The 22175-nt window shown below is 42.0% G+C and overlaps 1 protein-coding gene across 6 annotated transcripts in view; it reads left to right on the top strand.

The window, feature by feature from the left end:
• GAS2 (growth arrest specific 2) overlaps positions 1-22175 on the top strand; it is a 166937-nt gene that overhangs the window by 49204 nt on the left and 95558 nt on the right. The gene's annotated exons all lie outside the window — the stretch shown is intronic.

Genomic DNA, 22175 nt, shown 5'->3' with positions numbered 1-22175 from the left:
TTCTCCCTTGTCCAGGTGATAGGTCACCTGGTCATAGAAGGAAATGAGATTGGTCAAGCAAGACCTACCCACAACAAACCCTTGCTGGCTATGCCTCAGGATATTGGCATCAGCCAGTCCATTAAGGATGGCCTCTTTAATAAAATTTCTAAGACCTTCACCGGAATAGAAGTCAGGCTGATGGACCTATAGTTATCTGGATCCACTTTCCTCCCTTTCTTGAAGATCGGCACCACATTGGCCTTCTTCCAGTCTTCAGGCATTACACCAGAGCACCAGGAGTTTTCAAAGATTTGTGCCAGAGGCTGGGCTATGATACTCGCCAGCTCCTTGAGTACCCTGGGTTGTAGATTGTCAGGGCCAGCTGACTTGAAGGTATCCAGTCTCTCAAGGTGTTTCTTCACAAGGTCAGCACTGAAGGAGGGCAGGGGATCTCCCTCACCTGGACCTCCCTGTCCTGTAGTGGGCATGTGCGTCCCATGGGACGGATGAAAGACTGATGCAAAGTACCCATTTAATAGTTTGCCTTTTTCCTGGGCATCAGTTGTCCCATCTGGGTCAGCAGGGGTCCAATGTTGTCCTTGTTTTTCCTTCGGCTCCCCACATATCTGAAAAAGGACTTTTTATTGTCCTTGGTGCTCAAAGCTAGTTGGAGTTCAGTTGCAGCCTTGGCTTTCCTGGTTTGTTCCCTGCAGGACTTGACCAGTGGAGAATATTCCTCCTTGGTGGTGAATCGCATCCTCCATCCTTTGTAGGTCTTTCTTTTTAGCCTCAGGAAGTCTGCTAGATCTCTGGAGAGTCAGGGGGGCTGCTGTGCCCTCTTGCTGCCTTTCCTCCAAGATAAAATAGAATTAGCTTGTGCATTGAGGATTGCTTCCTTGAAGAGCAACCACTCATCCTGAACTCCCCTCTCCCTGGGGTCATGGTCCCTTAGGCCTGACTGACAAGCCTCCTGAGATTGTCAGAGTTGGCTTTCCTGAAGTCAAGGACTTCCGTGTTGTTGACTGACTTGCCAGCTTTATGGTAGATGGTGAAGGTGATCAGCTTATGGTTGCTGTCACGCAGCTTCCCATTGATCACTAGGTCGCCAATTAGGTCATCCCCAGTAGCCAGTACCAGGTTGATCAACGCTTTGCCTCTTGTTTGCCCGTACATTTCTTGAGTCAGGTAGTGGTCACTCACGCATGATAGGAAGCTTTGTGACCACTCAGATTTTGCTGAGTGATCCTCCCATGAGATGTCTGGTTAATTGAAGTCACCCATGACATACCATGGTCCTGGAGCATGCAGCTTCAGCCAGTTCCCAGGTGAACTCCTGGTCAAGCTCTTGACTTTGGGTGGGAGGTCTGTAGTAGACGCCCACTGTTGTGTCCCCTGTGTCGTATTCCCCACAGATTTTAACCCAGAGGGTCTCTGGTAGTCCACCCTGGTCGCCAACATCAGCTTGCAGGGACACATAGCTTTCCTTAACATAGAGAGCTACACCCCCGCCCCTCTTATCTACTCGATCTCTCCTGTACAAGGTATAGCCATCTATACCTGTGGTCCAGTCATGGGTGAAGTCCCACCACGTGTCCGTTATCCCTATGACGTTGTAATTATTTGTGTTAAGCAGTAGGACAAGTTCCTCCTGCTTATTCCCCAGGCACCTGGCATTTGTGTACAGGCAGGCAAGTGTTCCTCTGGGGGCTCTTGCCTTGCCCACAGATTGTACGAGAGCTGGGGCAGGGGTGGGCTCCCTTAAGTGCCTTGGCCTTCTGGCTTTGCAAGGTTTGCTCAGCGGGCCAGCAGTGGTGGTAGTCCACTGTCCCCCAGCGGGCTTAGTTTAAAGCCTGGTGGAGCAGGTCAGCCAGTCTGGCTGAGAAAAGCCTCCTCCCCAGCAGAGAGAGGTGGAGGCCATCTCTTCCTAGCAGCTTGCTACCTCTCTTGCCAAAGAGCAGGCTGCGGTCATGGAAGCCAAAGCCTTCCTGATGACACCAGTCTTTGGTTAACTACCTGGATCCTCCTCTCCCTCCTCAGCCCATACCCTAAGACTGGGAGGATCAAAGAGAACACCACCTGTGCTCCCAGACCCTTTAGTAGATATGCTTGAATGCATGCCTATGTGGAAATAGGGTTAGAATCTTGGCAGTCTATGGAAACTAAGGAACTACTACTAAGGAACTAAGGAATTTTCAGACTTTACCTAAATTCTGTTAATCTTGAATAGAGACTAATTTGTGTTTTGTGGCTAAAGCCCAGTATCGAGAGACTGGAGATCTAAGGGTATTTATATATGTATTCTGGGAGTGGTGGAGGGACAGGGGGTGCTTTAATTAGAGCGGTTCTTGGAATGCTGCTAATTAAAATGCCTGGAGTGTCTCATATATCAGTGTCCCCACACTTCAGAATGGAAGCAGGGATGCTTTAGCTAAAGCTTGTCAAATGAGCTTTAGATAAATTGCCCCCACTGCCATTTTGAAGCATGGGGCTGCTGATACATAAGACCTGGGAGGCTGCTGCAGCACTGTAATTGCCACACTCCAACACACTTGATTGTTCAAGTCTGCTCCAGTGCCCTGGAATTTCAGCGCATCAGAGAAACCTCCTTGCTCATGTATAGGCACCCTAAGTTTATTGTCTATCGCAGCTGTGGACTGTCCCTTTGATCTTGGGGGGGAAAAACACCTAACTTTTTTGCTTCCATGTCTGACATCAGTAATTTGGGAATAATATTTAACTTAAATAATCATTCTGAGGCTTTATTCATCTCAGATCGCTTTGAGATCCTCAAGTAGTTGGCAGTGTACGTTTCATCTTCTTCCCTGAATGCAGTAGAAACAGACAAGGCAATATCCTTGATCACAATTTCCAAGGTTGCATTTCCCAGTGAGTCCAGTATCCCAACAAGTGCTGTATTTGCACATGGTACCTGCTTCAGCCTCTCTGGGACCAGTGTTGTCCATGGGAACCACAGGTGGTGCAAATCCAGGAGTGGCTTGAATGGGCACTGCAGATGGTGCAGTGCAGCCAGGGTGGGTGCCACATGTAGTGCAGTGTCTTTTCCAGCTGGTCCACGATCCATGCTACATGTGGCACCTACCCCAGTTGGACTGTAGTATGGATCCTGGTGTGGTTTTAGTGGGCATCACAGACATTGTATCTAGACATAGAGATGGGGAAGAAGTCCATGGGTCCATCATCCTGATCCAGCCCAGAATGAGGCCAGATTAATTTGACATCTCTGAATTATGTTAATACATTTTTCCTTCAAAAATCTAAGTGATATGTTCCAAGCGTTCAGTAAATGGTGGTGGTATCGGGTTATTTGTCATACTTTTGTGAAACCTTAAGTAGTTTCAGATCAGCACTGGGCATTGCAATGGTGGAATATGCTACTGTAATTTTGGTCTGTAAATAATACAAGGACAGTTTAGGCATGAAAAGGGTGAAAGCACTTTGCAGAAAGGATTCTGTGGGATCTAATGAAATAATATTTCAAAGTATAGAAATTGTATGGATACAAAATTCCAAAGCACATATATATGAGCAAGGTCATGATGTTAGTTGCTTGAAAAGGAAAAAGTTATTAAGTATACAATAATGAGGGAAATCAAAGAGGAAACTAAGCATGAAAGGATATAGATCCTCATGCCTCAAGGCAGTAATCCAACAGCTATAAAAGGATCATTCAAGCCAGGGAGTCAAAGGTGGACATGATTATTAGCCACATCACTCTGTGGAGTGCCATGGGGTATAGAAATTGATGTGCCTTAACTATATTAGCCATGGTGGGCCATTAGACTCAGGAAGACCTTTGACTTGATTGAATTGAGAGGGTTGGAAGGAAACTTCCGTTTTAGGAAGACTGCTCCATAGCTGCCCACTCTGAGATATATCTTGACCTTCCTCTGAAGCCCCTGGACTTAGCTGCTGTTAAAGGCTAAACGAACTATGGATGTGATCAGTGCTAGTGTTCTTCATGTCCTCATTTATGCAAAAAAAAAGTACTAAAACTTTTCTGTACATTATTCTGAATGAAGACTTCCTGGTACAGTGAAGGGAAAGGAAAAAAAAAGAGAACCTTGCAAAGCAGCTTACAAGTGTTAATCCATCTGGATAGAATTATTTTCACAGGGCTATAAAGCTGTTTGTCAGAAAATGCCTAGCACCTTTTTCTGCATTGTCAATAACTTGTTGAACTCATGTTCAGACACACATAGCTGAATTGTAACCAGGTTTATAGCAGATGCTCCAAGAGCATGATCTTGCAGCAGCTTTCCTGCTGGGTCCAGTGAAAGCTTTTCCTGTCTGCTTAAGGACTGCATGGAGATGAAGAGTTGTCCATGCTAGGAAATCAAGAGAAGAGGTTTCTGAACAAGCTTATTATGTGCTGGAGGTACGGTACAGTGTCTTCCATCCATGTAGCACATTCCAGCGAAGGCTCTTAAAGCATTTTACACAATCTCAGAGGCAGGTTGTGGATTTTAAACACAACACTTCATTACAAGCAGTGCAGATCCCCAGGACTCCAGAGAGAGCACTGAGAGGCACAGTCTCTCTGCTGCTGTCCCTTGCATGTGGAGAAAGCACAATTTGCTTCTTCCACTGGGCTGAAGCAGATTCCTTCTCATAGGGTGTACTTACATGTGCGATTAATGCTGTGGAATAAACTCAGGTGCAGTTTGTGCTGGAGTTTATTGTTCCTAGGCAGGCACTGCATTTGCACATGCACCTGGGACTGCTGTATGTTGGAGCAGCTCCTGCTGGGAACCCCAGGGGTCACCCTGCCAGCCCAGGGATGCTCAAATGTGGCTCAGCCTGCTGCAGGGGGGTGCTGTTTGGGGCACGAAGGTGTTCCAGTGTGGGACTAGCCAGCAGGCAGCCCCTGCACTGAAGCACCCTCATGCCCCAGCCCGCCCCTTCAGCATCTACATGTGCATTGTAGTGGAATAAGTAACTGCCATAGGATGGTACTTGTGTCTGGTAGCACTATCCTGCAGTGGAGTTGATTAGTTTACTCCATCCTTATAGCTCTGCTCATGTAGATGATGATATTCACTAGTCAGCTCCATAATAAACATCTTGTGTAGACGTGCCCACAGTGAATTGCCCCTTCTGATACCAGTTAACTTGGTATAGACAGAGAAGAGCATGGGGATTTCTTGCTTGCCTGGTCCCTACATGACCATGAACAGTTGCTTAGGATCAGGATCTAAAGTTTTAGGGCTAAATCCTTTTTCACCTTTACCTAGCTAAGAGACACTTGCATGTCTGCCTAACGACAATTCTGGGACAAAATCTGGATTTAATTTCCATCTGTGGCAGAATAGACTCACTCTGCATTTTCTGCTGGAAATGAAATGGAGGAAGATGACCCTCCTACCTTTTAGCCCACGAGTGGCCCAGGGAACCCTAGTTCTCTTTTTGAAGCAGGCCACTGGGAAGCCAGGAGTGTGGCTTGGTGAAATAGATGCTAACATGAATGGGAGGGAGGTCCCTAAATGTGGCCCTGGCCCCTTCCTCCAGTGTGTCAGAAAGTACCCCACTGTTTTTTATCCAATTAATATTAAATGCAAGGTATGGTAGGCCTGTTTCAGGAATAGGGGCTGGAATGCTCTTTGGACAGTGCCTAGTTATGGCCTGGTGGTTGGAGCACTTTGCTGGGAAACAGCAAATACAAGTTCAGTTTCCACCTACATGAGGGGAGCCTGGAACCCAGAGGTGCTGCTACCCCCTAGACTGTTACACTGTTGTTTGAGCAAAACCTCTTCCTTCTCTAGTGACAAACATCTGCTCAGTGTGCTTTTTCTGTGAGTACATTTTTTGACTCACACAGCTATTTTTTTTTTTTTTGAAATGTCATGTCTTAGGCCAAATCAGTTCTGAATTTTATCGAGTGAGCAGAGCTTAATCATTCAAGTCTGTGTAGTGTCACCACTGACAAGTATCCTACCTACCAACCAGATTCTTCAGCCTGGGGATTCAGATACTCCCAAATCTATGGCAGGCATCCTGCATGCAAGCCCCAAGCCCAGATGCCTTCAAGTTCAGATGCCGCCTAGTTTTGCTTGCCCCTAGCTAAAAGGCCAAAGGAGCAAGCTTGAGGGAAAGCCTGAGAGCAATTCACCATCTATAAGCACATGTACAGGCACCTTTTTTTCCCCTGGGCATCTACCCAGTCACAGTGCAACCCAGTGCACACGTTTAGCTGGGAAAGGTAGGGTGAGTGTAGCTATGTAGAATTCAAATTGTGCACAAGTGTCAAAAATTGCAGTTGTGCAGCTAAGTGCATGTGTGGTTTACACCCAAGTGCCTCTTAAATACATAAAGATGGACAAGAATTTAGCTCTTAATTCTCACAAAACTCATGGGAGCTTGGTCTAGCATTCCTGTTTTACATTTGGTGAAACTGAGGCAACAAGGATTTTCAAAGCAGCTAAAGTAGTTGGTTCTCACACCCCGTTGGGACTGACTTCCAGTAGGCATTGGAAATTAAGCAGTTAACTCCTCTATGTACTTTTGAGATGATCCTAAGTGATTTCCTGGAAGTCAGACTTCATGTCTCTGGCATATCAAAGAATACAAGAACCATGTTTTTTTTTTTTAATTTGTAATCATAATTGGTGTTATGCTTCTTTCATGGTATTGCTAATAGTAAAATACTAAAATTGGTGAGATTTTTGAAATATATCTATTGTAAAATACTTACTCTTGCCTAAATATTATGAAGATAGAAGAATTAATATTACTGTAGACAGATTCATTCTTTAATTTATAGACATTATTTATATTCTTTTTTTATACTAAATGCATGGTACCAGTTTATCATAACAGAGATCCTGGTTTTCTCTGTTGTAAAATTGCAAATTTTCTGATATAAATTTCTGAAAAAATTCTCTGATTAAAAAACCCCCAAAGCCTGCATTTTTCCATAATTAAAATGAAACACTATTATATATATAGGTATCAGTTGAACACAATGTTTTATTGACATATTTACAATTTTAAAGCAATTTGGAGGCTTCCTACTGCCTTAATCACTATAATAAAATAAATTCTAAATATCTGTACATTTTGGAGTTTGATTTTGGGTTTTTAATCATGGAAGATCAGGGTGTCCCCTGCCCCCTTTGCTCACCAGGATGTGGGTACAGCTGCAGTTGTTCCCTCTCCCCTCCACCCCCTGCTTTGTGGCACTGAGCAGCCCTGATATGCCAGGACTCTGCCCATGCCATTGCCCTTCAGTCCCAAGACACAGCCCCCAAGCCCTATTGGTGCCCCTCACTCCTGACCCACAGCCTCCCAGCCCTGCAAGTGCCCCTCACTCCCCACCCACAGCCCTCTTCTCCCCCAGCCACCAGGGCTACAGGGCCAGGAACCCAGGTCTTCAGACTGCTGTACGCCTCAGCAGCCCCCAAGCCCCAGCTGGTGCCCATGGGTGGGGAGGCTTGATGCCACTGCTGGGAGCCCTGCACTGCCATGGCAAGGTGCTTTTGGCCCACCCAGCAGCAGTGGGGGGCACAACTCCATGCCACCACCCCACTGCTGCCAGGTAGACAGGGGCATCTCAACATAGGGCTCTGGGCAACAGCCTCAAGCCTCCCCTACCTTGCTGTGCTGCACTGTGCCAGGTCCTGCTCACTGGGCTGTGGAGGCGCTGGGGGAGGGCAGCTGAGCCTGCAGCCACCAGCATGCCTCCACCCCGTATATACATTTGGGAGGCATGTGCCTCCCATGGCCCCCAGTGGGAGTGCGCCCTGTGGCAGGGATCCAGTCTCTCTCCATCCCCAAATGAGCTGCCTGCAGCTCCAGCTCTGCAGGGCCCTACAGCCACCCATTCCCACCCTGGGCCCAGGCCCCATGCTCCTCCCCAGCTGGGCTGCACTGCAGCCCCAGCCCCAGCCCAAACTCTGCCCACCTCCCTCCCTCACTATGGGGGCCTTAAATCCCCGCCCCCCGCAACTTACCTGTGGGGAGCTGCAGGAGCTGCTCTGCATGCTGCCTGGCTGCCACGTGCATGATCACATGCAGCCACCAGCCTGATCACACTCCTCCCACTCCCCACAGCCCCTTGGATCCCTGATCATAATGTATTCTCTTAACCATCTCAAAGTAATTAATAATCATCTTAATAATGGTATAGCACATCTCGATATGGGGTTATTCATGCTATAGAGTGTAACTGCAGGATATGTGCTTAAATGTTTATATTTTTGCGTTTTAGATTCCTGTGAATTCATCAAGAACAAACAATGGACTGTTATTGCAGTCCTTAGGTCAGGTCAGATTCCTGTGGACATCACTAGTTTTGACTGAATAGTGAGTGAGCAAAAACTACAAGATTTGTTTTTTCGTGAATAGAACCCAGTTTTTATGTAATTCACAAAAGTGGGTGGAAAGGCAGGAGCTGGGAATGAGAAGCCACAAGTGGGTGTTATAGGGCAAGAAAGGGAATAAATGTTAATTACATATTTGAATGTGGAATCTGAATTGTGTATGCATTGGTTGTTCACTGATCTAATTATTTTATTGGTATATGTGCTTATTTTTGTTGGATCTGTAAATGTATACCTCTATCAGCAAATGGACGTACACAAGAACATTTACTTATTATTTCAGATGCTGATTTAAGCTGGTTTTGAAATCTGGCTCCACAGGTTAACATTCCAACATGTTTTTCAAATCATAGAAGTTTTTTAAAAATCCTGTCCAACCTAGAATTCCCAAAGCTCCAGCTGCTTCCTTGTGGTTTCTAATTGGAAAACTTGCAGAAAATCAGAGGCTTTATCATAACGGCAAAGACTTTTGTTTAAATGGGCTTTGGAAAATCAAACTAAACTTCAGTGAGTTATGCATGAAATTCCAGATGAACATTTCATATCAACATAAAAGTTATATCTTTGTTGAACATCTGGAAATCTGAAAAGCAAACAGATAAAGTAACATCAGAAAATAGGAAATTATCTCTTCCTTTAGACTGTATAGATCACTATCTTTAGTCTATTTCTTGACACTTGGCTCATGTTAGGTAAAGCGCCATTTGGAACTAATCTTGCAAGAAGAGCCACATTTCAAAGAATCACAGGGCATGAGGTTGATCATTGAAAGAAAACTAGGAAGAGTGAGAGGAGGGGAGAGGAAGGAGAAGAGACTTGACTTTAACATAGCATTATATACTAGGCCATGATGACTCCATCTAAGAATTTGAATACATTCCTATGTTTGTTACTCTGACTGCCTTTGATAGGTAATCTCCCAATTTATTTTGTAAATTAGTGTAAAATATTCGCTTTTTTGAGCAGAACAGCACTGTGAAGCTGTAGCAATGTCTGTCTTAAGGTGGCTAATGCATTCCAACCAAGCCTCTGTTTTCAGTCCTTTATAACTTTGATGGACTTTAACTGTTCAGGCTAAAGAAGTTCCAAGTTTGGTTCCTGTCTCAGCCTGATTTCTGGGAAGACTGAAGAGGGAAAAAAAGTTGTGTTGATAATGAAGCTAGTGCACTGTTTTGCCAAAGTTTAAATTGTTTGGAACTTAGGTAAGTTTTAAGAGAACTAGCACCTCCAACTCTTGGAATAGACATTTAAGATTTGGCAAGAGATTGTCCAGGGGTTGATGAGGTGGCTTTTGGCATCCTTGTGAAAATCCAGTCAATTTAGCTGATTCACATGCTGTGGAAAATCATCAATTTATACATACCAATAGCATTTCTTCTTTCATTTACTAAATGCCACAAGTTCAGTTAATACGTTCACATATTTTCTCCTCCTCCTGCTCCATCCTTGCATGATTGTGAAGCAGCCATGACAAATTAAAGCATTTGTTGGAACACAGACAGAATTCATTTCATTGATTTTTTTTTTCTGTTTTTCCCCATCAGATTAGCCCGTTTTTTTAATGTTTGGGGAGAAATAAACAAAAACCTAGCCCTTATCATGAAGAATAGAAACCCTTTTGCAAATACGAAGCCAATTTTGTCTTCCTGAGTCAGTACGCATCCTGAAATAAGAATACTGAGAATAATCCCATTCTTCTTGTAGAAACATAAAGATGACAATGCCAGTATTAATATTGGTTTTCATTGTCACTGTAAATAGGAACATCCTTCAAATGTGCTTATACCACAACTCCAAACTGTTCATTTTCTTTCTCACTTTACTCAAAAGCCTAGCTATTGACCAATCATATGCTAAATGCTTGAGTTTTCTTGTTATGAAAGTTTTCATAACACACTTATGCATTGTCCCTAAAAAAAAAAATTGCAGCACCTTGAAACCTGAAAGTGTAAGAACAGCATAATATGAACTAGATCTTATATCAAAACAAATGCCTGAACCTTCTGCATAATTCTAGTCTACCTCTGCAGAGCTACAGAATTCACTTCACTTTCCTTAGATGTGCGTGGTCTTGTGGTTCAGATATTACTGTTGGACAGTTACAATTCCGGTTTAGTTCTTGTCTCTGCCATAGACTCCCTGCATGACGTTGAACAAAGCATTTTATTTCCCTGTGCCTTCATCTCAAATATTAATAGTACTTCATTTGTCTGACTTGCCTACTTAACTTGTAATCTCTTTGGAATAGACTGTCTCTCACTATATGTCTTCACAGTACATTATAATAGGGACGTTGGTATTGTTTTTTGGTCCATAGGCACTACTACAATGCAAATAATCTGAATCCTTGTGGCTGCAAAGAAGACTTTTTAATACTTGTCATAGGATACTTCATATGTCCCCTGTGACAAGTTCCATAAGCATTTTTTTTAAGAGTTCATCCCTTCTGTGTTTGTCCAGCTCTCAAGAAACCACTGCCATTGGAGGTATGTGGCTTCATTTCTGACATGTCCCAAATATTTCCATCTTCTTTTCCACATGATTTTTGGAGAGATGGAATTGCTGAACACTGATAAATCTCAATACTTGATATAATTTAATTCCATTTAACACACAGTCATTTTCTGAGGCATTTGGTCTTTAAAGGCATTTTTATATCTGTCTGTACCTCTGGTGGATTTCCAGCTTTCACTTCCATATGTTAAGATGGAAATTGTATTTGAGTTGAAGATTTATAGTTGGTCTTTAAATAGTAGATTTTTGGTGACCATCCTTGTTCAAGCTGGTGAATGGAGCTGCCACCTTGCCAAGTATGACATTATTTCCTTTTGGCTATCTTCATCGGCCTGTACATTACTGCCAAAGTATGTGAATTGAATCACCTCTCATATTCCTTTGCCTTCTAATGTAATGTCTGTGTTGACAGTTGCTGGGGTTCTCATTAAATTTGTTTTTTGTAACTGATTATTAACCCCATCTTTTCTTGTAATGCTGGTTAGTATTTTGGTCTTTGCCTGATGCTGACTGACTAGTCACCTAACAGAGTCATCAGCAAAGTCTAGCTCTTCTCATATTCTATTATTAAGTCATGTGATGCCTGTGTTCTTTCCATCTAGACTTTTTCAGTCAACAAGAATACCAAGCAGGAGAAATGAGAGAATGCGTCTTTTTGACACCTATGTTAAACCTATATGCTGATGATTTTGTTTTGTGTGCTTACTCAGTTAAGAGCTCCAGATCACTTTTGATTTCATCTATGAAGCATATGAAATCCTTGTACTCACTGTCAGCTTCACAGAAAACTTCAACAACAACCAGTTGCCAATTAGAGGGCAATCTTTGTAGAAGCTGAACATTTCCCTACCTGGATATCCACCTTTCCCAAAAAGTAAACATAGACAATTGTATTTAACACCAGATAAAACCTGCACATGGTGGCTTTGGACATCTCCAAAATCATGTCTTTGATCATGACATCAGGACCGAAACAACTTCTTGTTTACCAGGCTGTTGTTATCCCTACCTGGTTGCGTGGGTGTGAAATCTGGATGACATATCAGAAAAAAACTGAAAGGTTTCAAATGTTTCTAATACATCATTCAGAAATAATTAGGTTTCTATATGGCAAGAATGACTTTTGTTGGCATAATATAGTATATCCAGTTACATTGAAACAGTAGTGCCCACAAATACAATGTCATGAAAACAGTTACCTAGTTACACTCCTTTTACAATCTTGTCTCATTTATGTGATGGTAACATCAGTAGCGTCTTCAGAAAAAAAAGCTCTTTATCAATTGCATCCACATCAGAAGACAGAAGGTGGATTCAGGCTGACCTGGACAGGCTCAGTAAATGGGCGGATGAGAACCTGATGATGTTTAAGGCTGAAAAATGCAAGGTTCTCCTCGTTGGGAGGAAAAAACCTGCAGCATCCTTATAGGCTTGGCAGTGCTACACTGGCTAGGGCTACGGAAGAAAGAAACTTGGGGGTCATCATTGACCACAAGATGAACGTGAGCCTGCAATGTGATGCTGTGGCTAGTAGAGCGACCAGAACACTGGCTTGCATCCATAGATGCTTCTCAAGCAAATCCCAGAATGTCATTCTCCGCTGTACTCGGCCTTGGTGAGACTTTGGCTGGAGTACAGCTTCCAGTTTTGTGCTCCACAATTCAAAAAGGATGTGGAGAAGCTTGAGGGAGTCCAGAGAAGAGCCACGTGCATGATCAGAGGACAGGAAAACAGACCTTATGATGACAAGCTGAGAGCCATGGGGCTCTTTAGCCTGGAAAAGCGCAGGTTCAGGGGTGATCTGATGGCCTATAAGTTTCTCAGGGGTGACCACCAGTATCTGGGGGAACATTTGTTCACCAGAGCTTCCCAAGGGATGACAAGGTCGAATGGTTATAAACTACTGCAAGACTGTTTCAGGCTGGACATAAGGAAGAATATTTTTACTGTCCAAGCCCCCAGGGTCTGGAACAGCCTGCCATCGGAGGTGGTTCAAGCACCTACGTTGAACGCCTTCAAGAGCAAACTGGATGGTTATCTTGCTGGGATCCTATGATGCCAGCTAACTTCCTGCGCTTTGGGTGGGGGGCTGGATTCGATGATCTTTCGAGGTCCCTCCTGGCCCTAATGTCTATGAAATTGGAAGGACAGAAGAATGAATGCCACCGTTCTGGCTTAAGTAAACACCACAAACATTGAATCTATGTTTACATGGCACCAGCTTCATTGGCCAGGACACATCCAAAGAATGCGTCACAACCAGCTCCCAAAACAGATCCTATATGCTCCAACTCACTGATGGTCAATGCACTAGGGTTGGGTAAAAGAAGAGATTCAAGAACATTTTGAAGGCCAATCTGAAGAAATTCAATATTAACTTTAACACCTGGGAGACGCAAGCACTGAATCTGTCTCAGTTTTGCTGTGATGTACAAGACAGCAATCATTTTGAACAAACTCATGTTCCTAAGGCGGTGGGTAGATGACAGAGATAAAAAGGACAGAGCTGTCAGGATCATCAGGATGTACTTATGTAATGAGGCCACTCCAGAAACCCTGGACCCAGCTGGTTTCAGTCAGGATATTAGGGCAAGTCATCCCCTGAGCAAGCACCACCTGCAGCAAATGCAGGGCTGTGCCCTGGTCCCAGCTGGGCTGAGTGAGGTAATCAGGGCAACACGGGATTTTCTGTTCTAGCTTGAAAGCTACCTGGCTCTTCCATTAGTACCCCTTCCTCTGCAATGCTTAAGATGATAAAGTAGAACATTTCCAGTCACTGAGAAGAGTTTTATGAGTTGCTGACTATTGAAGTCACTTAAGTCACTCTTTTTTGTTGTTTTGAGTATAATGACATTTTTTTCTGTTGTTCTGGAGTCTTCTCCTGAGTCTATGCTTTGATTTGACCAGCTTTCACAGACTTCCAGCATTTTTTATCTTTACCTGCAGGGTTTCTAGTTTTTAACCTTTTAGTGCATTTTTCCTTTCTTGTTTGTGGTGTGAAATGTTTCAGTGTCTAACTCTGGGTATTTAAATTCTTGGTAAAAGGCAATAGTTTCTTGTGGTTATTGGTCTGTTTATTACCTCTTAAAATTTTTCTAGCTAACAATAAATGAATAAAAAAGAATGGTGCTCTAGCTTTCCAAAGTATATGTGTATATATAGGAGATTTTTTTTACCCCACTAAATGTTCTCTGATGGATTTATTCATTCCTACGCACCTAGATTTAAAAGTTGACCGTTTGCCAAATTAGGATCTGTATCCTAAGCAGAGTACGGCAATCAGAGATGACTTTGTTTTTCCTGCAGTCAAGTGAATTGAGCCAGGGGCAACATTTTTGTGGTTTGTGGGTGGGGACAGAATTTTTTAAGAGGGATTTTTAGGAATGTGAATATAACAACTGCATAAATGGTGTTTGGTTTTAACTAGTGTTATTTATTAATTCACGTGTAATATTTACTATGCATAAAACAGTGTAAGGACATGTTCTTGTATTTTTTAGCACACTGTGTACTACTGTGACAAGTCGTGTAATAGTAAGTCTTTTCAGGAATAAGCCTTCAGTGCATTTGATACTTTAGAAATTTATGAAGGACAAATGCACTGAAGGCTTATTCCAGAAAAGACTTACTATTACAGGATTTGTCTCAGGAAAGAGCCAATACAGACAACATATCAGAATTACAATTAGAAGGTGACCAGAGCAATTTTTTAAAGAAGGTAGCTAGAAAGGAGAGCGGCAGGAAAGAACAGCCTGTTTCAAGCATAGGTAACAGAATGAAAGAAAACACAAAGATGATTGTGTTCCTCCTTTATACTTGATTGTGAATTTACATTTTGAATTGCTGAATAGCTATCAGAGAGACACAGCTGTAGTCAGATGCTAAGTATCTTCAGTATTTTCCCCTCTGCTTTGATAGTGTAGGTTGTTGAAAACATAGGAAGAGCTGTTTGGTTTGGAGCATCTAATCTGTGGCACAGGCTGCACAAGTAACACAGGCAGCCTCTGTGTGTGGCGTACAGAAGGTCGGGTGGGAAGGCAGCACAGTGCTGGAAACAGAAAGCAAAGCAGCAAATTGGGCCAGGAGGTCGGGGAGGAAACAAAAAAACCAGGGCAGCAGGTCAGGCAGGGGAAGGGAATCAGTGGCACTCAGGGAGGGTGGCAAAATCAATTTATAGCACACCTGCCAAAAAGGTTGGCCTCAACTGGCCTAGTCAGCCATACGCCCTATCCTTAGGAAGACAGGTGGCTATTTCTTATTCTTTGAAGTAAAAACAAAGGAGAGTTAAAAAAATTGTGAAACCACCTTTTCAAGTAATATGATTGTTATCAGGAGCCTTTAAACCATTATTTGAGTCTGCCCAAAGAAAACCCATGGGTTTTTTTCCCCCTTTATAACATTTATTTATGGACCTGCATTTTGGGAAAAAGTATATAAATGCATTTCTTTTTCCATGTGATATCACAGCATCAGTGAAACAGGGTCCCTCTTGGGCTGAGAAGTGAACCTGACAGCATTTTTCCATGATTACATCATGTGTTTCTCTCACACTTTCACATCCTGCATTAAACCACATGCATGCACATCAACAAGACAAGATTGTAAAAGGAGTGTAACTGGGGAACTGTTTTCATGATATTTGATAGGAGTAATTGTGGGCACTGCTGTTTCAAAGTAACTCTGGATATATTATACTATGTCAACAAAAGTCACTCTTGCCATATGGAAACCTAATTATTTCTGAATGATCTGTTAGAAAACACTTTTGAGACATTCGGAGCACTTAAACAAGAATATTTGCACATAAAATCTTTCTTTAATAACAGCTTTCACTTGTTCTGGAGCTGGACATTAACAGTAGTAGATCTGAAAATAGTGAAAGGCAACCTTTCAAAGTGGTGGGGATGTTTATTAAGTGATAAGAAAATATGGGGATTTCACTATGAGTCTTCCATAGTAGTTTGCCTCCATTGCACAGGGTCCAGTGGGAATAAAATTCAGTGCTAAATTTGTGGACGGTAGGGTAGAATGTAATGTGATATATTTCAGTCAAATGGTCTATGGTTTTAGCATGTAAAATTATCTAAAATGTGTTTGCCATTTGTCAGGCTTATTCTTAAGAATCATTTGATGATAATATCATTTTTACTCATAATTTCAGTAAATGCAAAAAATGTTGTGAATTATAAGGCAAAGCATCCCTTTCACCCCATTCTAGCATACATTTTGTGTTTCCTTGCCATTACTTGTCATTTCTGATTTCATCCTTCTTTAGGCCTCCTGTGCAGCTGAAAGGTTACTGATATCACCAACAGGCTTCAGAACACTACACTGGTCAGATCTGCTTCATTATAGGGACCTAGACTCTTAAGCAATTGGCCTGTAGTATACCTTAATATAAGATATAAAATCTAGAAACAAGACTTCTATTTTTCATAGTTTCACTGGTGTATTTAAAGTGATGTCTCAGGTGTCAAGGTGGATGAATGTAATTTATAAAATAAAAAAATACAGTAAATAAACATCCAGTTTTAGATACTTTGTATACTGGAACTAACTGGAACTGATATGTTAACAGGAAATTCTGAATAGTTGGACTCAGTTCCATTTCTTTTATCCAGTTATTGCCATTTACTTCAATCAGGAAGCACAGAGCATTTAGACCCAGATTTAAGTGCATGTTGGTAATGATGCAAAACCACAGGACTGCTGGCAAGAACTCCAGAAATATTGTGTCTCAGCAAGGCACGATGCCTCTGCATGATCACATATGCTGCAGTTCTCTCTTGAGAGTGCATCTTACTTTCTCCTTGACATCTAGAAACCTAGGCTGCTAATTTTTAAAGAGAAAATGAGCTTGTGATTCTATCTCCTTCCCTTCCCTTATGGATGTAGCTGGCTCTTGGAGACTATGAGCATAGGGATTATAGCTTTGTCTTGCTTCTATAGCAGATGACCAAGGGGAAAATGCCTTGCATCTTTCTCTTTGCTTACTATCATGTTTTTTATACCATCAGCTCAGGTACAATAAATTCACTTCTCTCTGCTGACTAGATCTAAAGTAACTCACAATGTCTCTCATCTGGCTCCATGTCAGTAGAGTCATATAAGCAGTACCAGATTGCAGGATTTCTGATGTTTTGTGCACGTATCATTGTTTTGTGGACGAATACTCGAACATAGTCAAATTAAGAAATATCATCAGCAAAAAAAAAATATCTGAAGTTATTATAAATGGTTTTGTTATAAGCCCTTTAAATAATTCTGATATCACTAACATTTGGTCTTCCACCAGTTGGCTTCATTTCCATTGTGCAATTCAGGGGTAAGCTTAATATTGTCAGTGAAGTAAGATTTATGTGTATCCATTTAAATTATAGTAGTGAAAATGTTGGCATTATTTGTATGCAGTAGGAAATCATAATTATCCAGAAGTCAGTTTTAGAAAACAAAACATTTTTCTCTCTTTTGATGACTTTCACATGGATACAGGTTGGCCCACATGTCCTTGCTCAGGCAAACCACCATAGAATTTTAACTAGCTGTCACTCTCTTTTTACTGTGCTTTTAAGAAGTCCAGTACATTCACCTAAGAAGGGGATGCAGTATTGGACTGAGATGGATGAATGCTCCATTACCTCACAGAAAGGGTGAAAGTCACGAAGGAGAATCAAATTGAAAATGTGATGTAGTTGGTATTTTAAAGTGAGAATTTGCCTCAGGATATAGATGCTTGCTTGCTCTTTTTAACTGGTATGAAATAAAGAAGGTATTACTCTAGAAACTTGTCTGGTGTTAACAGATATATTGTGAAGGCCCATTCCTATAAGGAGCTAAACTTCATTGCATTCAACTCAACACTTACAGCTTTGGCAACCAAAGACAGAGTAGTAAGGGACAACAGCATTATTCTGGGGAAGGGGAAACAGCTAAGAAGAATGAAATGGATTTCAAGCAAATTCTTTAGAAATGTAAGTATTACTCCCATGTCCTTTCTCTACTCTGGAACTTTCCCCAAGGAATAATGCCTAATAATGTACCACTATTTCAGTATGCCAGCACAAAGTGTGACATAAAAATAATGAAATTGGCATAAAATTATAAGATTCAAACAAAAGATGATAAATTAGCATGCTTTTTACTTCATTGCTAGTGGTTGAGACAGGGATTCATTTTTTAAAGTTTTCCTTTGTAACAGTGAGGCCTAGAAATTTACTTTTAAATCAAATGAATGCCAAGATTGTCATATAATCATATGACTCCTGGAGATGCAGCATTCAGAAAAAAAAAGTCATGAAACGTGCCATAAGATCATGAGCTGTTAATGCTGTACACCAGTCTCTATCTGTTTTTGGACTTCTATTTTGCTATCTATCACCATAGTGTTTGAGCACTTCTGATGTCAAAACAACTACAATAGCAAAGCCCTTATCCAAATTCATTGAGTCTTTCAAGCACATTTTTATTTAAAGTAATGATTCTCAAGCCTGGAGTGTCAGGAGATCCTTTAGGGGTGCCACAGGGCCTACGCACAGCCATTATACATGCATTGGTTTAAGTGATCAGAAACTGGTTTAACCCTGTAACGGAACAGACATTCAGTGCACATAAACAAGTTTCAAAATAGCCAAAACCAAAACTGGTTTGAGATAAACCTGGTTGAATGTAGTATGAGATGTAACTGATTTAGCTCAAACCAGTTTATGTAATGTCTGTCCCAGACAAGGTTGTTACAATATTAGCACTGTTAGGTGTATAAACACCTACAGATGATTTACAAGATAAACCCAAAGATTTCAAAGAGTGTTATAGTATGACCTGTTGTGATCTTTCTGAGTTTTTTGCAGCAGAATTGCTGCATTGTTTTTCCATAGTTAAGAAATGAGTGAAAGGTAAGAGCTGTCACATTCTGAGAGGTACCCTGAATCTCATGAGGGCTGCCCCGAGTCTAAAAATGGTTGAGAACCACTGATCAACTATATAGGATCAAAACTCTGCTTGGTATAAATTTTGGTGAGCTGAGTCAAGGAGGGGTTTGGAAATGTAAAGAATGTTTGAATAGCTAGTGTTAGTTATAATTAGAAAATATTCTTAAAAGCATTTTTTTTCCCTGATTGCTAGAAAGTTGTTGCATGTGCTTGTGCCCAATGTTCTGTGCCTGATGAAGAGAATCTTGACTTCTGTCTCTCTCATGCCTTGTCTTGACCATTTCACGCTCTGTACTGTTACAGAGGATTACACCTGTTTGGTGGTTCATAGATCAGAATTTGGTCTTTGGTCAGATTAGAGTTGGGTGTGAAACCATTAATGAAAAGTAGGACTTAGAACTGTATCTCTTATGAAAAATTGACTGCAAGGCAGTGGGAATTTAAACGTAGGCCTGAAGCATTCACAGCAACACAGGGTACAGCAAAGGTACCAGCTGTTTCTGTACCTGCTGGAATCTGCTAAATGTTTTCACATTCAGCTATAGACTATAGACACAAGGACTGAGAGACAAAGCTCAGTACATTAGCCTAAAGCAATCTGACAATTGCATGCAATGAGATGAGCAGGCTCTGCACTGGAAAGTAGGAATTTGGAAGTGTGACTAATTAAACCTTGATTTATCCACTTTTGAGACGAGCTCAAATGTTTGTATGTATTATGTCACATCTTTTTATCTGAGGACAACTTCAGTTGCTATTGTTTCATGCATTTATGTGTCCTTTACCCCATACAGTGAATTACAGTTAACAAGCCTGCAGGTTATAAATCATAGGTTTGGAAGGGGCCTCAAAGGTCCAATACATGGGTTATTACAGCCCATCAGCCCATGTGAGGAAGGAATCGAGTAAGGCAGAGGTGAAAGGATAGGATATTTGGGAACAAAATGTTATTGGTCATCTGAGTTTAGTGAAGAGTTAAACAGGACCCCAAAGTATCACACCACATTGGTGAATACGACTGTATTCCTTTGATAGAAGGTGGAGATGACATCTTGGCCAGCTCTTTGAAGCATTGCCCCCTTCTGATCATTTCAGTCGTGATCATTTCAGTTCAGTTTTTAGCTTCTTCCTCAGTCAAGTACTTCTTTTTTCCTCGCACCCAGTGACTACCTGACCAGCCACGTTTTGTTTAGGACACCCATCCCCCCACAGACGTGAAGCAGTTTTCCCGTAACCTCGCACAGACCATGAAAGTTACCCTGTTTATGTGTTTGAGGCTTTCAAAGAAGACCTAAATCCTACTCAAAGTCAATGGGACTGGGGTGTCTAACTTCCTTGGATTAAGTTAAAAATCATTATTTATGAAGAGAAGAGCCCCTAAAACATCTCTCTAAATAGAGGCTCTAGTCCCAGGATAGGCTAGGAGGTGACATTTCTATCATTTCATGGTTGGTTTCTAAGACAAATGGATATCACACATAGTTAGATGTTCTTTTCACATAGTAGACAGAATCTATAGAACTATGGAATCATAATTCTTTAAATCTTATAAACTGAACATATTATTTTTCTTTTTCTGCCTCAAGGGATTAAAACCTGGAAGAAAATACAGTTATAACAAGAACCTTGCAGAAATAAAATTTAGGTTATAATCTAAGAAAAATGTCTCCACATTTATTGTCACTGGAAATATATTCCTTAAAAGATGGGCAGAAATGGCTAAAATGGTCATTAGCATTCCACTTGATATTTGTTTAGTTTGTCATGTATGTAGAGGTTGTCAGTGATATATACCAGGACACCAAAGCTTTGCAGCATTGAAGTAAATGGACCTCTGAAGGGGAACCATAAGTCAGCTGTTTCTAAATCCTGCAATTAGCATGCTGCCAGGAGCTGAGGTCCAGTGAAGCCTACTAAATCCATTTGAGGATTTTTTCCCCTTCAGTGTTTTATGTGAATCTTCCAAGAATTATTTGGACTGTTGAGGGTAACTTCTGGATATAGAGCTGGAAACTGCTACAGACACCATTTGCACTTTCCTAGCTTTTAGCTTATTGGCTCTTGAGTCTAATAACCAGCTCCAGAACAGAAGCTGATACTCCATAAATCAGCTTAATGGCAAAGCTGCACAAGCATACCCAGTTTGGGGCTGAATTCCTCTGGGATCGGGAGACTTTGTAAAGTTATGGGATAACAGTGGTCAGTTCTCACTTTATTTGGCCTGGTGTTGCAGAAATCTATCCATATCATAAAAATGAGCTTTACTTGAAAACTCAAATGTTGATGTATGCTTTGTATGTCCTTATTGGCAAGCACATTCAGGGGTTTTTTTTGTGTGTGTTGGTCATTCTGCTTGGATTAGAATCTGATATTAGCTACATTGGACTATATCTGGACTAACTCTTCTGAAGTCAGTGGTATAAATTAGAATTACCTTGGTACAACTGAAAAGATAATTGCCTCTGAGTTGATCTGTGATTGTGAAATTACTGGATTATATTAGTATGTTTTGTTTAGTGAGCCTGTAAAGTCAGTGAATGAGAGAATTTAGGTTATACAAACTGTCACTGCTAAGATACTTACAGACTCTAGCATGTACAACGTTATACATGCTGGCCCCTCGTGGACCCGGCTGGTCCACAAGGGGTCAGCAAGGGAGATTATGCTTAGGGGCAAACAACACGGGTTCATTAAGGGAAGGTCCTGTGAGACCAACCTGGTAGCCTTCTATGACGAGGTCACCAAATCCTTACATGCAGGGGTAGCAGTGGTCATAGTCTTTCTGGACTTTCGGAAGGCCTTCAACGCTGTCTCTCACCCCGTTCTCATTAAAAAACTGGGGGACTGTGGTATTGACACCTACACAACCAAATGGGTTGCCAGCTCTCTGGAGGGCCACACCCAGAGAGTGGTGGTGGATGGGTCATTTTCGACCTGGAGGGATGAGGGCAGTGGGGTTCCTCAGGGCTCGGTCCTCCGGCCTGCACTGTTCAACATCTTCATCAGTGACTTGGACAAGGGGGTAAATAGCACCCTGTTCAAATTTGCTGATGACACTAAGATCTGGGGGGATGTGGGCACACTAGAAGGGAAGAATAGGCTACAATCAGACCTAGACAGGTTACAGGGGTGGGTGGATGAGAATAAGATGGGATTCAACACGGACAAGTGCAAGGTGCTGCTGGGGAGGAAGAACCAGCATCATACCTACAGGCTGGGGAACTCCTTTCTCATCAGTACAGAGACAGAAAAGGATCTTGGAGTTGTCATTGATGCCAAGATGAATATGGGCCAGCAGTGTGGAGATGCAGTCAGGAAGGCCAACCGCACCTTATCATGCATCCACAGATGCATCTCAAGCAGGTCCAAGGAGGTGATCCTCCCGCTCTATGCAGCACTGGTCAGGCCGCAGCTG

The sequence above is a fragment of the Crocodylus porosus genome, unplaced genomic scaffold (assembly GCF_001723895.1).
Source record: "Crocodylus porosus isolate Cpor-Errol unplaced genomic scaffold, CroPor_comp1, whole genome shotgun sequence".
Lineage (NCBI taxonomy): Eukaryota > Metazoa > Chordata > Crocodylia > Crocodylidae > Crocodylus > Crocodylus porosus.
The sequence above is the reverse complement of the archived record's forward strand: the minus strand, read 5'-3'. Positions and strand labels throughout refer to the sequence as shown.